The 15,036-nt window shown below is 40.7% G+C and overlaps 1 protein-coding gene across 2 annotated transcripts in view; it reads left to right on the top strand.

Annotated features, from left to right (window-relative positions):
- TTC33 (tetratricopeptide repeat domain 33) overlaps positions 1–15,036 on the top strand; it is a 158,548-nt gene that overhangs the window by 67,528 nt on the left and 75,984 nt on the right. The gene's annotated exons all lie outside the window — the stretch shown is intronic.

Genomic DNA, 15,036 nt, shown 5'->3' with positions numbered 1-15,036 from the left:
CACAAATTCTCTCAGTGACTTTTTGTCTGAGAATGTTTTAATTTCTCCCTCATTTTTGAAGGACAATTTTGCTGGATATAGGAGTCTTGGCTGGCAGTTTTTCTCTTTTAGTAACTTAAATATATCATCCCACTGTCTTCTAGCTTCCATGGTTTCTGCTGAGAAATCTACACATAGTCTTATTGGGTTTCCCTTGTATGTGACGGATTGTTTTTCTCTCGCTGCCTTCAAGATCCTCTCTTTCTCTTTGACCTCTGACATTCTAACTAGTAAGTGTCTTGGGGAACGCCTATTTGTGTCTAATCTCTTTGGGGTGCGCTGCACTTCTTGGATCTGTAATTTTAGGTCTTTCATAAGAGTTGGGAAATTTTCAGTGATAATTTCTTCCATTAGTTTTTCTCCTCCTTTTCCCTTCTCTTCTCCTTCTGGGATACCCACTACACGTATATTTGTACGGTTCACATTGTCCTTGAGTTCCCTGATACCTTGTTCAAATTTTTCCATTCTTTTCCGGATAGTTTCTGTTTCTTTTTGGAATTCAGATGTTTCATCCTCCAAATCACTAATTCTATCTTCTGTTTCTTTAAATCTGTCGTTGTAGGTATCCATTGTTTTTTCCATCTTTTCTACTTTATCTTTCACTTCCATAAGTTCTGTGATTTGTTTTTTCAGTTTTTCTATTTCTTCTTTATGTTCAGCCCATGTCTTCTTCATGTCCTCCCTCAATTTATCGATTTCGTTTTTGAAGAGGTTTTCCATTTCTGTTCGTATATTCAGCATTAGTTGTTTCAGCTCCTGTATCTCATTTGAACTATTGGTTTCTTCGTTTGACTGGGCCATATGTTCAATTTTCTGAGCGTGATCCGTTATCTTCTGCTGGCGTCTGGGCATTTAGTCAGATTTCCCCGGGTGTTCGACCCCACAGGTTGAAAGATTTTTCTGTGCAATCTCTGGGTTCTGTTCTTCCTATCCTGCCCAGTAGGTGGCGCTCGTGGCACACGCCTGTCTGTGGGTTCCACCAGCGAAAGTTGCTGTGGGTCCCTCAGCTCTGGAAAACTCTCGCCGTAGGGGAGGTTCGGCAGCCGAAGCGTCTTGGAAGAATGCCAGCCGGCCCGGGGTTCCAAACGCGGGGAGGGTCGCCGGCCGTCGCAGCACAGGAGAGCGTCCGGCCAAATTAGCCAGTCGGCCCGGGGCACCAAGCGTGGCGGGAGGGCGCCAGCTGTCGCAGCCCGGGAGAGTGCACTGTTCCCAGCCAACGGGGGAGTCACGTGTTTGGAAGGGATCCCCCGGTCACTGTTCTCCGCAGTCTGGGGGTTTCCGACCCAACTATCTCAGTTGTTCCGGGGGGCCTCGTGTGGTGGGGGCACCAGCTGCCGCGGCCTAAGGGGACCGCCTGTCCAATTCTACCAGCTGGCCCGGGAAGGTGGAAGGGAGGGACTCCGGTCGCTTGCCGTCCCACCCAGGAAAGCCCGTGCCCCTTGGTGATCTCACCGGAGCTGGTTCTCCCAGATAGTCAGCCGTTCCAGGATGGGGTACGCTGTCCCTTTGATCTCCCTCGTGGCTCCGGGAGCTGCTCTGTATTATCTCCACTCCCCCAGTAGCTGTTCTGGAGGAGGAATGGTGAGGGCGGCAAGGCTGTCGAGGCTGGTGGCGGAGGAGCACAGTGAAGGTGGGGGAAGAGGGCACCGTGGTGGTTGGAGAGCAGCCGGAGCAGGAGGGGGAGGAGGGGGGAGAAGGAGGGCGGGCGGCTCGGCTGCTGCGGGGCGTGGGCGCCGCGCGGCGGGCCGGCGGAGAAAGAGAGGGGAGAAGGAGGGCGGGCGGCTCGGCTGCTGCGGGGCGTGGGCGCCGCGCGGCGGGCCGGCGGAGAAAGAGAGGGGAGAAGGAGGGCGGGCGGCTCGGCTGCTGCGGGGCGTGGGCGCCGCGCGGCGGGCCGGCGGAGAAAGAGAGGGGAGAAGGAGGGCGGGCGGCTCGGCTGCTGCGGGGCGTGGGCGCCGCGCGGCGGGCCGGCGGAGAAAGAGACAGGAGAAGAAGGTTGGGCGGCTCGGCTGCTGCGGGGCGTGGGCACCGCGCGGCGGGCCGGCGGAGAAAGAGACGGGAGAAGGAGGGCGGGCGGCTCGGCTGCTGCGGGGCCAAATGCAGATTTTTTATTCATAGGAATTCTGTTGGAAACAGGTAATGTTCATTAAGGGCATTGTGTAAAATTTTGTTGAGGATATTTAAAGGTCGAGTGATGTGGAATATTATATACCACCATATTGATTCTAGATTTATTGGAAGGGAAGGGTATGAAGAGAAACATGATACTGCCCACCCATGTCAACTTTCTTAACTAAGTATAATTTACATACAATAAATTGCACCCGTTTGAAGTTTACAGTTTTGGGAGTTTTGACAAGTGTGAACATTCAAATGACTACCACTACCATCAAGGTATAGAATATTTTCATTTCCAACAAAATATCCTCATATTCTTACAGTCAATTTCCCTCTATCCCAACAATCAGCCCTAGACAACCACTGATCTGATTTCAAATAAGTGGATCGTACAGTTTGTACTTTGGTGTGAATCATAATGTTTTTGTAATCCATCCATGTTGAGATTCATCCATGTTGTTGGGTATATCAGTAATTAGTTCCTTTTTTTGGTTGAATAGTGTTCCATTCTATGGAAGAACCCAATTAATTTAGCTATCCTGTTGCTGGTAAGCAATTAGGTTGTTTCAAGTTTTGATCTATTATGAATATAGCTGTGTGTATATACATCACAAGCCTATCGAGAAATGTTTTTATTCCTCTTGGGTAAATATCTAGGGGTAGAATTATTAGTCTTATAGTAAATGTATGTGTAACTTTAGAGGAGGTTGACAAACTGTTTTCCAAACTGGCTGTACCATTTTGCATTCCTATCAGCAATATATTAAAATTTCAGTGCAAACATCCTTGACAATGCTTGGTATTATCAATATTTTTAAAAATTTTAGCCACTTTAGTAGAAGTGTAGTGATATTGTGGTTTGAATTTGCATTTCCCTGATTATAGTAAGCATATTTTCCCTGATTATACATGATATCTGTATATCTCCTTTTGTGAAGTTCTGTTAAAATATTTTGCTTTTTAAATTTGGGTTGTCTTAATAATTGAATTATAAGAATTCTTTACATGTTCTGGATACAAGTTCTTTATTAGTTAAATGTATTATGAATATTTTCTCCCCATCTGTGACCTGCCTTTTCATCTTCTTAATAGTACCTTTTAAAGATCAGAAACCTTTAATTTTTAAAAAATATTTTTATTTAAGAAAACAATATACTTAAAACCACCAGAAATGAATATCTTAGTGAGCTTAACCATAGACATATTTAAATAAAGTATCCAACAATCATTGTAAAACCTGTGTTTGCACAGTAAGTTTCATAAACCAATTTAAAAGTAAGGCAATGAGGAAAAAATCTACAAATTCAGATAGCAAAGTTTCTTAAATTCTAAATATTAAACACAAACTTAAATACCATTTGATCAGCTATCAAAGCTGTGAATGTTCTCAAAATATCAATTAAAAAGTTATTATGGAGTGGGCCATGGTGGCTCTGCAGGCAGAGTTCAATGCTGGAGGACCCAGGTTCGATTCCGGGTGCCTGCCCTGCAAAAAAAAAAAAAGGTTATTAAGAATGTACACGTGCTGTAGTAATGACCTATACTACTAAACATTTTCCTGATTTCAGGAAAATATGAAGATACTAATGATTTTACAATTAACATGAAAATCTTAACCACCTAAAATGTATATTTTAGTTAGCTTTTCTATAGGCATATGTCATGGTTAGGGACAGGTGTCAACTTGGCCAAGTTGTGGTACCTGTTTATCTGATTGGGCAAGCGCTGGCCTGTCTGTTGCAATGAGGACATTTCATAGGATTAGGTCATGATCACGTCAGCTGCATCCACAGCTGATTCCATTTGTAATCAGCCAAAGGGGAGTGTCTTCTGCAATTAGTGATGCTAAATCTAATCATGGGAAGCCTTTTAAGGAGGACTCAGAGGAGACAGGTTCCATTCCTGCTTTGGCTGGTGAGCCTCTCCTGTGGAGTTCATCCAGGCCATCCATCAGAGTCATCGGCTTCGCAGCCTGCCCTGTGGATTTTGGACTCTGTGTTCCTACGGTCACGTGAGACACTTTTATAAATTTTATATTTGCAAGCGTTCCCTGTTGATTCTGTTTCTCTAGAGAACCCTAACTAATACAGCATATTTAAATAAAATATCTAAATAATCATTGTAAAGCCTGTTGGTACGATATGTTTCATAAACCAAAATTTTAAGTTCAGTTTATAAGTTTTTCATTTTATGGCTTGTGGTTTTTGTATCCTAGGCTATCTTATGTTTATTCAAGATCGCAAAGATTTTCTCTTAGGTTTCCTGCCCCTGGTAATCTCTAATCTACTTTCTGTCTCTATGATTGCCTATGCTTGATAGGTCATATAGGTGGAATTATATAATATTTGTCTTTTTATGTCTGGCCTACTTCATTTAGCATAATGTTTGCAAAATAAGTTGTAGCATGTATCAAAACTTTACTGTTTTTATGGCAGAATAATATTTCATTGTATATACTACACTTTGTTTATTCATTCGTCTATTGATGGATACTTGGTTGTTGCCACCTTTGGCTATTGTGAATAATATTGGTCTATATACTGAGTGTATGAGTATTTGCTTAGGTCCCTGTTTTCAATTCATTTGGGTATTTACCTAGAGTAGAATTGCTGAGTCATATGGTGGTTCTGTGTTTAACTTTTTGAGGAAACACCAAACTCTTCCACAGCAGCTAAATTATTTTATGTACTGTTTTGGCTTTCTGACTGCTAAAGCAGATACCATGCAATGGGTTGGCTTAAACAACAGGAATTTATTAACTCACAGTTTTGTGCCTACAAGCCCAAAATCAAGGTGATGTTTTTTTGTAGAAGACTGTGCTGTTCTGGGGCTGGCTGCCTGTGATTCTTTGACCTTGACTTTTCTGTCACCATACATCCCATACCCCTTACCCCTCCCTCTCATTGACCACTAGTATTGCAATTTACCTAGTTGTTTTTTTTTTTTACCCCTTTCACCCCTCCATTATTTATTTATTTTTGTCATTATTTTTTACTTATCTGTCCATACCCTGGATAAAGGAAGTGTCTGCCACAAGGTTTTCACAATCGCATGGTCACATTGTAAAAGCTTTATAGTTATATAATCACCTTCAAGAATCAAGGCTACTGGAATACGGTTCAACACTTTTAGGTATTTCCTCCTATCCACTCCAATACACCATAACCATAAAAAGGGATATCTATATAATGCATAAGAATAAGCTCCTCTCAGCTTGGTTTGAAATCTCTCAGCCACTGAAATTTTATTTTGTCTCATTTCTCTCTTCTCCTTTTGCTCAGTACCATGATGCTGGGTCCCAGCTCATCCCCAGAAGTCATGTCCCACAATGCCAGGGAGATTTACACCCCTGGGAGTTGTCTCACATAAGGGGGAGGGCAGTGAGTTTACCTACCGAGCTGGTTTAGAGAGAGTGGCCACATCTGAGCAGCAAAAGAGGTTCTCTGGGGTATCTCTTAGGCATAATTTTAAGTAGGCTTAGCTTATCCTTTGCAGGAATAAATTTCATAGGGGTGAGCCCCAAGATCGAGGGCTCAGCTTATTGAATTGATTGTCCCAACTGCTTGCGAGAATATCAGGAATTCCCCAAGTGGTGGAACTTCATATTTCCTGCTTTCTCCCCAGTCCCCCAAGGGGACTTTGCAAATACTTTTTTATTCTCTGCCCAAATTATGCTGGGATGTATCGGGACATCACACTAATCTGTACAAACACACAAAATCTCACTCCCTGTTCAAGATTCCATGTAATTATGGAGTTTGAATAAACTAACCATACAAAGTAAACTAGATAAGATACTATCCAAACTGTAAATTTTTCATCAAATAAACATCTCTTCCTTTGATCTTACACGGAAGTTTAAGTTTTAAAAAGACCATATCATCCTTTACCCTGTATTCTGCTTTACCTTAGTCCCTCCTAGCACCATTTTTGAAGAGACTGTTGTTTCCCAATTGAATAGACTTGACAGCCTTGTGAAAAATCAGGTGGTCACTGGTATGACGTTTGGTGCCTGTGCTTTTGGTGTCATATTTAAGTAACTGTTGCCAAATTTCATTCTTCTGGATATGAAAATCCAGTTCTCCCAGCACCATTTTATTAATGCAATTTTATTGAGATATATTCACATACCATACAAACCATTTGAAGTATACAATCAATGACTCACAGTGTAATCCCATAGTTGTGCATTCATCTCTGTGTTGGTTTGATGCTATTATGTACCCCAGAAAAGCCATGTCCTTTAATCCTCATTCAGTATTGCTAGGTGGAATCTTTTTTTTTTTTTTTTTAGTATAATTTACAAGCAAAAGGAAAAAACAGCTTTAAATCCTAATGCTGGACATTTCAAATAACAGACTGATTTATAAACCTTCCAAAAGTTCATGCTATTAAGTAACTCAAAATTTCTACAGCTATCCCTATTTCTCTAATAGTAACTAACTACCCTGTGGCATTTTTGCATACTTTTCTTCATTTTTTCCATATATGTTTTTTTCTCATCTGGCCTTTTCAGAAATATCACTTTCCTATTTTTTTTTCTTTTTCCTATTTCAATCACCCAGTTGCCTTTTAGTCTGTCTTGCAAGAATGTAACATCAGCGGCCAAATGAACCATTTCCAGGGCTCCTCTGATGATCCCACAGAGTAAGTTGCAGAAGCACAATGAAGATCTCCCAATGGGGAGCTCTTCCACAAACTCCACTGGAGGATTTTTGTCTAAAATCAGGGAAAATTCATTTCTGCTTGAATTGTTGCAGGTCACACTTGGCGTAATTCCCAAGTCCATCTTGAAAGCAGTCTGTGCAATTATGTCTGTAATTTCCAAATAACTATGACATCTTCTCACACAGGACCAAACCAAAAAATCTTCCACCAGTTATGTTCCAATGCCATATCTCCTTGATTCAAGAAGGCTGATGAAATTCAAGGTTTCTCTCTCAGCTGAAAAGTCACATGGTGAACATGGCGACATCTGCTAGCTTTAACTCCAGGCTTCTTGTTTCATAAAGCTTCCCTAGGGGTATTTTCCTTCTTTATCTCCAAAGGTCTGTAGCAGCATGGGCTCTCTCATGATTCTTATGGCTCTCTCGTCACTGGGTGGAATCTTTTTTATTCTTTCTATAGAAATGTAACCCACCCAATTGTAGGTGGTAACTTTTGATTAGGTGATTTCCATGGAGATAGGTCTCCACCCCTTCAGGACGGGGTTGCTTACTACTGCCCTTTAAAAGCGAACCATTTTGGAAAAAGCTGAGAGCCACCAGAACCAACAGAGCCAACGGAATGGACAGAGTCATGGGGAAGCTGTTGAAGATTCCTGCAGAGAAGGCTAGCAGAAATTGCCATGTGCCTTTCCAGCTGAGTAAGAAACCCCGAACATCACTGGCCTTTCTTGAATGAAGATAACCTCTTGTTGGTGCCTTAATTTGGACATTTTGACAGCCTTAGAACTGTAAACTTGTTACTTAATTCCCCTTTTTAAAAGCCATTCTGTTTCTGATTTATTGCATTCCAGCAGATTTTGCAAACTAAAACAATCCCCTTGATCAATTTTAGAACATTTTCATTACTTCTGAAAATAAAAAAAACATATGTAAGAAAACCCAAATCCTTCCATGCCCCTTATTCCCATCCCATTATTGACCCTAGTATTGGTGTAGTACATTTGTTTCTGTAGATGAAGGAATGTTAAGATATTACTGTTACCTATAGTCCATAGTTGGCAATAGTATATTTTTCCCATATGCCCCTCTATTATTAACTCCTTGCAGTAGTGTCATACATTTGTACTAGTTTATGAAAGAACATTTTTATATTTGTATAGTTAATCACAGTCATCATCTATCACAAGATTCATTGTATTATACATTCCCATGTTTTAACCTCCAACTTTCCATCTGGTGACATTCATGACTCTAAACTTCTCCTTTCCACCACATTCACACATCATTCAGTAACATTAATTATTCTTAGAATAATGTGCTACCATCACCTCTATCCATTTCCAAATGTTTAACTTCAACCTAGTTAAACATTCTGTACATATTAGGTAACTGCTTCTAATTCTTTAGCCTCATTCTATATCCTGGTAACCTATATTCTATAGTTTATGTCTATGACTTTACATAATATAGTTAGTTTATATCAGTGAGAGCATACTATGTTTGTCCTTTTCTGTCTGACTTATTTCATTTAACATCCTAAAGTTTCATGCATGTTGTCATGTGCTTCAGGACTTCATTCCTTCTTACAGCTTATTCCATCATATGCATATACCACATTTTGTTTATCTGTTCATCTGTTGATGAATACTTGGGTTCTTTCCATCTTTCAGCAATTGTGAATAATGCCACTCTGAATATCAGTGTGTAAATGTCTCTGTCCCTGCTTTCAGATCTTTTGAATATCCGGAGTAGTGGTATTTCTGGGTCATAAGGTATTCTAGTTTGCTAGCTGCTGGAATGCACTATACCAGAAATGGAATGGCTTTTAAAAAGAGAAATTTAATGAGTTGCTAGTTTACAGTTCTAAGGCTGAGAAAATGTCCCAATTAAAACAAGTCTATAGAAATATCCAATCAAAGGCATCCAGAGAAAGATACCTTGGTTCAAGAAGGCCAATGAAGTTCAGGGTTTCTGTCTCAAGTGGAAGGACACATGGTAAACACAGAGTTTCTCTCTCATCTGGAAAGGCACGTAGTGAACATGGTCAGGGTTCCTCTCTCATCCGAAGGGCACATGGCGAACACGGAGTCATCTGCTAGCGTCTTCTCCTGGCTTCCTGTTTCATGACGCTCCCCGGGAGGCATTTTCCTTCTTCATCTCCAGAGGTCTCTGGCTGGCAGACTCTGTTTCTTGTGGCTACGTCATTCTGCTCTGCTCTCTCTGAATCTGTCATTCTCCAAAATGTTTCCTCTTCTATAGGACTTCAGAAACTTATCAAGACCCACCCAAATGGGTAGAGACATGTCATCACCAAATCCAGCTTAACAACCACTCTTGATTAAATCACATCTCCAGGAAGATGACCTAATTACAGTTTCAAACATATAGCACTGAATAGGGATTAGAAGAAACGTCTGCCTTTACAAAATGGGATTAGGATTAAAACATGGCTTTTCTAGGGTACATACATCATTTCAAATCAGCACATTCTACCCTCTGGACCCTAAAAAAGACATGTTTTCCCCATACACAAAATACATTCATTCTATAACAATACCAGAGTGCCTTAAACCATTCCAGTAACATTTCAAATACAACATTAATACAAGGTTAAAATCAGTATAAAATCTCATCAAAGTTAGTTAAAGGCATGGACAGTCCTAAGGCAAAATTTTCCTCTGGCTCCTATAAAAACTCAACACAAGTTATTTGCTGCCGACATACAAAGGAGGAACAGTCATGGGATACATATATGCATTTCCATAAGGTGGAAAGAACACAAGGGTCACAGGACCAAAGCAGTTTTGAAAACCTGCAGGGCAAAGTCCATTAGATTTCAAAGTCTGAGAGTCATTCATCTTCGGGGCTTCTGAAAGCATCAGTCCCACCCTTTCCAAGGGTCTATGCAGAGACCTGCCTTTCTCTGAACAAAACCTTGGGGGACATTGGGGAGACCACCTTTTTCTCAGCTCCACCCTCTCTAAGCATTGGGGCCACACCCAGGCTCTCTGCCTTCTCTGGGGCACACGCTCAACCCCTCCATGTGGTGGTAGCCAGGCTCTCCCCAAACCCCAAGGAATGTGCTTCACCCTTTCCAAGGCTGGAGGTGGCATGACTATTCCACTGAAATGAGGTGGAAGGCCCATCTTCCTTCCTCTGCCTTTGGGGTAAACTCACCCTCTCCATGGGCTTGGGTGGGTCTGCTCTCCTGGCCCGAAGTTTCTTGACTTCAGACCTCAGCCTCCATGGTTTTGCCTCTGAAGTTATTTTTCCTCCATTGTGTCCCTTCTCTGAAACCCCCAGTCCAGACTGGCAGTGGCTCTGTTTATACAGGTCCCATAGCACTCTCATTGACTTTCTATGCAGTAGCATTGGATCATGCCCATGAGATATAAAGTTCCCACAGATTCTTCCTGGATAACTCCAAGCCTGGCTTTCTCTGAAATGGTTGACTGGCTCCACATTTTGTTAAATCCTCACACAGGCACTATTTTTGGGGTCTCCCCTCCTGGAAGCCCAGAATTTTCCAGAACATCAATTTCTCCTTTCTTAGTACCCAAGAGTTCAGTTCTCAGCTTCTCTTTCCTGTTGCATTTCACTATAGGCTGTGAGGAGAAACCAGGCTGCACTTTCCACATTTAATTTGGAGCTCTCTTGTGCTAAATATCCAAGTTCATGGCTTTTAAAATATGCCTGCCAGCCAAAGCCACTAGTCAACTTTGCCAGATTATCTGCAATTTTAAAACAAGGCTTACTTTCCTTCCAGTCTATAAGAACATGTGCCTCATCTCTGCCTAGAGCTTCATCACAGGTAGCCTTAGAATCCACATTTCTACCAACAGTCTCTTCAAAGCATTCTAGGCCTTCTCTATCAAGCTCCTCACAACTCTTCCAAAATCTTCCCTTTATCCATTTAAAAAGCCATTCCAACATATTTGGTACTTGCAAACTGCAGCAGCACCCCACTCTTGGTACCAAAATCTGTTCTAGTTTGCTAGCTGCCGGAATGCAATATACCAAAAATGGAATGGCTTTTAAAAAGAGGAATTTAATGAGTTGCTAGTTTATTTACAGTTCTAAGGCTGAGAAAATGTCCCAATTAAAACAAGTCTATAGAAATATCCAATCAAAGGCATCCAGAGAAAGATACCTTGGTTCAAAAAGGCCAATGAAGTTCAGGGTTTCTCTCTGAAGTGGAAGGGCACATGGTGAACACAGTCAGGGTTCCTCTCTCATCTGGAAGGGCACATGACGAACACGGAGTCATCTGCTAGCATCTTCTGGCTTCCTGTTTCATGAAGCTCCCCGGGAGGCATTTTCCTTCTTCATCTCCAGAGGTCTCTGGCTGGCAGACTCTGCTTCTTGTGGCTATGTCATTCTGTTCTGCTCTCTCTGAATCTCTCATTCTCCAAAATGTTTCCTCTTCTATAGGACTTCAGAAACTAATCAAGACCCACCCAAATGGGTGGAGACACGCCTCTACCTAATCGAGCTTAACAACCACTCTTGATTAAATCACATCTCCAGGAAGATGACTTAATTACAGTTTCAAACATATAGCACTGAATAGGGATTAGAAGAAATGGCTGCCTTTACAAAATGGGATTAGGATTAAAACATGGCTTTTCTAGGGTACATACATCATTTCAAACCAGCACGTAAGGTAACTGTATACTTAGCTTCCTGAGGAACTGCCAAACAGTCCACAGTGGCTGTACCATTTTTTCATTCTCATCAGCAGTGAATAAGTGTTCCTCATCTGCACAACCTGTCCAACACTTGTAGTTTCATCTTTGTTTAATAGTGGTCATTCTAGTAGGTGTGGATGGTATCTCATTGTGGTTTTGATATGCATTTCTTTAATGGCTAATGATGTTTAGCATCCTTTCATGTGCTTTATTAGCCATCTGTATATCCTTTTTGAAAAAATATCCATTCGTGTCTGTTTTACTTTGTTAAAGCTCCTGGAATGCAATATATCAGAAACAAAATGATTTTTAAAAAGGAAATTTTTAAATTATAAGTTTATAATTCTAAGGTCTTGAAAATGTCCAAATTAAGGTACCACCAAGAGGTCACCTTCACTCAAAAAGGCTGATACCATCTGGAACACCTCTGTTATCTGGGAAGGCACATGACAGGTATTTGCTGGGGTCCCCAGCTTCTAGGCACCTCTCTCAACTGAAAAGGCACATGGCAATGTCTGCTAGCTTTCTCTCCTTACATCATAAGGCTTCCCCAGAGGTGTTTTCCTTCTGCATCTCCAAAGATCTTTGGCTGTGTGAGTTCTAAAGCTTTTTCCAAAATTGTTCCCTCTTAAAGGGCTCTAGTAAGCAACCCTACCTTGAAGGGCTGGAGACACATCTCCATGGAAAACACCTAATCAAAACGTAGCACTCACAATTGGGTGGGTCACATCTCTATGGAAACAGTAAAAAATATCCCACTAGCAATGCTGAATGAGGATTAAAGGATATGGCTTTTCTGGGGTACATGACAGTTTCAAACCAGCATAATGTCATTTGCCCATTTTTAAAATTCTATCTTTTTTATTGTATAATATAACACATACACAAAGCAAAGGAAAGCAAAGGGAAAAAAAAGCAGTGGTTTTCAAAGTACTCTTTAACAAGTAGTTACAGGACAGATCCCAGAGTTTGTCATGGACTACCATACCATCATCTCAGATTTTTCCTTCTAGTTGCTTCAGAACAACGGTGGCTAGAAAGACTATATATATATTTTTATCATCACTTTTTTTTTTCTTTTTTGTGAAAAATAACATATATACAAAAAAAGGAATAAATTTCAAAGCACATCACAACAGTTGTGGAATAGATTTCAGAGTTTGCTATGGGTTACAATTCCACAATTTTAGGTTTTTACTCCTAGTTGCTCTAAGATACTGGAAACTAAAAGAAATATCAATATAATGATTCAGCAATCATACTCATATGTTACACCCTGCCTTCTCTGTATAACTGTACCATCACCTTTGATCTTTTTAGGGGTAATTGGCTATGCCCATTCTAACTTTCTCATGTTGGGAGGGCTATCAATAATAAGGGATAGGGAGATGGAACTAACTTATGTTCTGGAAAGGCTGGTTCCTTTAGATTTCAGGAGTTATCAGGTTCAGGGACCCATCTGGAGATTGTAGGTTTCTGGAAAGTTACCCTAGTGCATGGAACCTTTGTAGAATCTTATATATTGCCCTAGGTTTTCTTTAGGATTGACTGAAATTGTTTTGGTTAGAGCTTGGCATGTTATGGTAGGTAGCAATGTCTAACTGAAGTTTGTGTAAGAGCATCCTCTAGAGTAGCCTCTCAGCACTATTTGAACTCTCTCAGCCACTGATACCTTATTTGTTATACTTCTTTTCTTCCTTTTTGTCTGGATACCATTGTTGATCCCACGGTGCAAGGCCATATTCATCCCTGGGAGTCATCTTCCATGCCATCGGGGAGACTTTCACCCCTGATGTCATGTCCCATGTAGCGGGGGAGAGTAATGATTTCACTTGCAGAGTTGGGCCTAGAGAAAGAGAGGCTACATCTAAGCAACAGAAGAGGTCCTCCGGAAGTGACTCTTAGGCATAGCTATAGGTTGGTTAAACTTCTCTGGCATATACATAAGCTTCACAAGAGCAAGTCTAAAGATCAAGGACTTGGCCTATTGATTTGGGTGTTCCTAATGTTTGGCACAATATCAGGGATTTCCCCAATGGTAAAGTTTAATAGTTTCATATTTTATCTCCCATCCCTCAAGAGACTTTGACAATATTTTTGATTATCTGGAATGTATCCAGGCATTACATTAAGCTAAACAGGATTAAAGGTCCTCATTCTTATTCTGGACTCCATGTGTTTGGGTTGTTTAAATGATCTATCCACACAGGTTGAGTTAGATTATGTACTACAGAAAATTTAAGTTCTGAACAAAATAAACATTTCTTCCTTTGGTCTCAAAGAGTAGATGAGGTTCTAAAATATAGCACTGTCTTCCTTACCCCTGTATTCTGAATTACCTTAATCCCAACCTGATCGGCTTCATTCTTATCTCTAAATACCAGGTTATAGATATGTAAAACAGCCTCTCAAAATCCAGAGATAACAATTACCGCTCTGAACTAAATGTGACTGTTATAAGAGCTACAATCTGGGCCCCTGCTTCTTATAAGTATTTTCGAAATGAGACCATACAATATTTGCTTTTTTGTTTCTGGCTTATTTGGCTTCACCAAATGTCCCATAGGGTCATTCACACTATTGCATGCTTCACAACTTTGTTCCTTTTTTAGCAGCACAATATTCGGTCATATGTATATACCATTGTTCGCCAATCTGCTTCTCAGTCAGAGCATCCTTCAACCACGTACATTTATTAGGCCTAGGAACCCATCTCAAGGTTGTAGGTTTCTGAAAAGTAATCTTAGCTCATGACACTTTTATAGAATCTTAGATAAACTCTGGGTGTTCTTATGCACTTTATATTTTACTCATTGTTTTCTCCCCAATGTTATAAGTTTGTCTCTGTATCTTGCACTTCCTATAAATTGGTACTTAGATCTAGAGGCTTGATTAGATTCATTCAATTTTGGGGGAAGAATTCATTGTGAGTGACATTGGGTACTTCCATTAGGAGTTACATGTGTCTGGCTGTCGCTTTCTCATTGTAATGTCAGCAGTTATTTACTATCATTGCCTAGCTCCATTATTTCATTGGCATCTACAAATAGTGATATTATAACTCTGTTATTCTTTCAGGGTAGTGGTGATACTAGAAAACTTCTTTAAAGAAACACTTCCTTCATGAACTATTTTGTTACTTGGGGATATGATTTATATAGTAAAGGCAATTTATATAGTAAATGTTTGGTTTTTTTACTTTACTCACCACTTTTCAAAATAATGATTTGGTTCCCTAGCATCCACCAAAAGTGACTGTGGTGGTTTGTAGCTGTATGTACCCCAGAAAAAACATTGTCTTAAACTTAATCCATTCCTGTGGATGTGGACCCATTCTAAGTAGGACAATGATGAGACTACTTCAGTTAAGGTGTGAGAACCATCTCGTTCAGGATGGGTCTTAATTCTCTTAGTGGAGTCTTTTATAAATGAATAGAGAGAGGTACAGAGAGAGAGAGATGGATGCAAGAAGCTTGAAAGCAACAAAACCCAGAAGAGAAGGGAGAGACTACCAGACTGCTATGTGC

The sequence above is a fragment of the Tamandua tetradactyla genome, chromosome 9 (genome assembly GCF_023851605.1).
Source record: "Tamandua tetradactyla isolate mTamTet1 chromosome 9, mTamTet1.pri, whole genome shotgun sequence".
Lineage (NCBI taxonomy): Eukaryota > Metazoa > Chordata > Mammalia > Pilosa > Myrmecophagidae > Tamandua > Tamandua tetradactyla.
Note: the sequence above shows the minus strand (reverse complement) of the source record. Positions and strands in the feature narration are given on the sequence as shown.